Below are 2,633 nucleotides of genomic sequence, written 5' to 3' on the forward strand. Positions count from 1 at the left end.
CTGACTCAACCACCCCGGGCCACAACCTCTTGAAGAGAATCTGATTCCCACCCCCACCACCTCTGTCCTCTTCTCTCCCTTTGCCCCTTCTTAGCCCTGGCCCTGGCAAAGTGATGAACTCAGAAATGGAAGTTGGCACACTCTCTCAGCAATTAGCGTTTATCTCTCTCGTTTACGTAGCTGAACAACAGCTCATTTTCAAACGTAATAGTCAATACTCCGGAAGATAAAAACTGCCTGGGTCACTCTGGGATGATCTGAGGGTTTGATGGGGAAACAGGGATTGAGGGTGGGGCTTTGGAAACTCCATGAGCCCTTCTGGATCTTCCCCAGTCCCCCAGAGGACCACTCACAGGGAGGGGACCCTTCCCCTGTCCAGTCTCTGGTCTCCAGCCCAGCTCCTTGGGGACTGGTGGATGGAGTGGGAAGCCCCTTGCTCCTGTTTAGACCGGGGTATGTGTGCTGTACTAGGATTATGCATTCTGCAATCTAGGGTGGAGAGGCCTGCTTAGCTGATGTGGAAGGAGAAAATGGGGCTCACAGTAGTGGAAAGGCTGGGGAGGGAGGCTTAGTGCTCATTAACCACAGTGAACTGCTGACCCCTTCTGGTGTACCTTAGAAGTGCATCTGCCAGGGCTCTGATTCCCAGCTGCGTCAGATGAGAAATTCACCTGGCCCCTTGTAGCTCCTCCCGGCCTTCACCAGGTGCAGAAGGTTGGAAAGCCCAGGACAATCAAGCTTCACCCCAGGTCGAGATGCCGTCATTATTACTGCTGTTGCTTTGTTGTTGTTATTTCAATGATAATCGTGATACAATCTCTCAATGACTCACTGCTGTGTATGTAGGTCTTTGCGCCACACAAATACCTGCATGGCAAGTATTTGTTTTTGTTGCTCACAGTAATCCTTTTGAGTTTCATCCAGTGGATGCTCAGGCAGTCTGGGAAGCTCGCCCAAGGTCTACACAGCTGGCGAGAGGTATAGCAGGATCCCAACTGTGGCAGCCTGGCAGAGGCAAGGTACTGCCCTCATCCAGAGGCCCCTATCCCAGGCCAGGGGCGCTCCAGCTCCCCCTCCCTGGACATCCTCCAGCTCCCCCTTTGGTCCCTCCTTTGCCTTTTCTCTCATCACTGCCTCCTGGCCTCCGTGGCCTGCCCATGTGCACTGTTTTAGGACAACAAAATGGAGTTTTCCCCCTTGTGTCAGGGGTCCAGCAGAGCCCCCAAAGCTTCTGGAGGCCCCAGCCTGCCTTTCTTCTGGATGAGAAGATACCTGTGCGCGCGCACGCATGCACGCACGCACGCACACACACACACACACACACGTGCATGCTCGTAGAAGACTTGTCAGGCCTGAAGATGCTGGTCAGCTCCAGTGCAGCCAGGGGGAGGCACCATTGGCTTTAGAGCACAGATACCCAGCACCCTTAGCAGGCTCTGGGCAGGTTGGTCATGGGATCTACTCACTCACGGAGGCCCTCAGAATATTCAACCTATTCCCCACCCTTTGTGTTCAGCGTCAACCAAGGCCTTACTCTGAAAGTTCTAGTCTTCTTAGCCTCAGAGACTCGGCCTGGCACGGGGAGAGCGTGGAGGGAGACTCCAGGTACAATGAAAGATGCAAGATGACTGGACACTGCGCTGAGGGAAAGAGTTGTCCATGTGGCTGCCGGCCCCCAGGACCTCAGGAACACACCACACAGGGCCAGAGGAGTGAGGGGTGAGAGGTTTATTCAGGAGGGGAAGCCCGTGCTAAAAGCTCCTGTCCCCAGCCCTGTTTGCTGCCCCCCTGCTCAGCCCCGCCAGCCTCACCCCACCATGCTGCCTCTGGTTGGGTCTCCAGGCCCAGGGTGCTGTGGTATGTGACCTGGAGGGTGGGCAGAGGGCGGAGGCAGACTCCCTGCCCAGGCAGCATGTGATACCCCCACCCCTGCCTACTTGCTCTCCCCCATCAGCAAGAACCTAGGAAATTCTACAAGTAACTGGGGTCTCCCTCAGGACCGCCAGGCTAGTGGCCGCAAGTACGGGTGGGTTGTTTCACACGGTGGGTTGCGGCTTACTCCTGGCAGGTGGGAGAGAGAAATCCCCGGGCTGAGATGGTCCTGCCAGACAGGAGAGCACCCCCAAGTGGATGGGGGAGCCCAGGGCCAGGGCAGCATGGGGCCAAGTCACCGAGGGGGCTTCCATCTGGGGAGGCCCAGGGCTGCTGCTTCTGCTAGGCTGGCTGCCTCCTCCTGACAGCACCAGACTGCTGGGGAAAAGGGGGGACCCTGTAGGATTGGGGTGCTAGGAAGCTGGCCTTAGCCAGACATCTACTGACCTCTCCAGACACGGGGCACTGGCAGAGAGGCAGGCTGGGACCATGTGAGCCGGTGACCCAGCCCCCGAGGGGGAGAGGCCGCCTGCCTCTCACCCCTGCGGTAGAGGAGCCTCTGAGCACAAGAGTCGCAGCGATCACTCTAAGTCACCAAGCAGGGAAAGGCCGTGGACAGAGCCGCTGGCAGGGCAGCAGAAAGAGGCCCTGAGAGGGCTGGCAGAGGCTGCAGGAGGGCAGGGCAGAGCTGGATGGGGCCTGCTCCCCATCAAGAAGACAGTAGCTTAGAAAGCAGAAGCGGCAGGGAGGGCAGGGGTGAA

Source organism: Dipodomys spectabilis, unplaced genomic scaffold (assembly GCF_019054845.1).
Source record: "Dipodomys spectabilis isolate Male_0828 unplaced genomic scaffold, ASM1905484v1 ptg000076l, whole genome shotgun sequence".
NCBI classification, from domain to species: Eukaryota; Metazoa; Chordata; class Mammalia; order Rodentia; family Heteromyidae; genus Dipodomys; species Dipodomys spectabilis.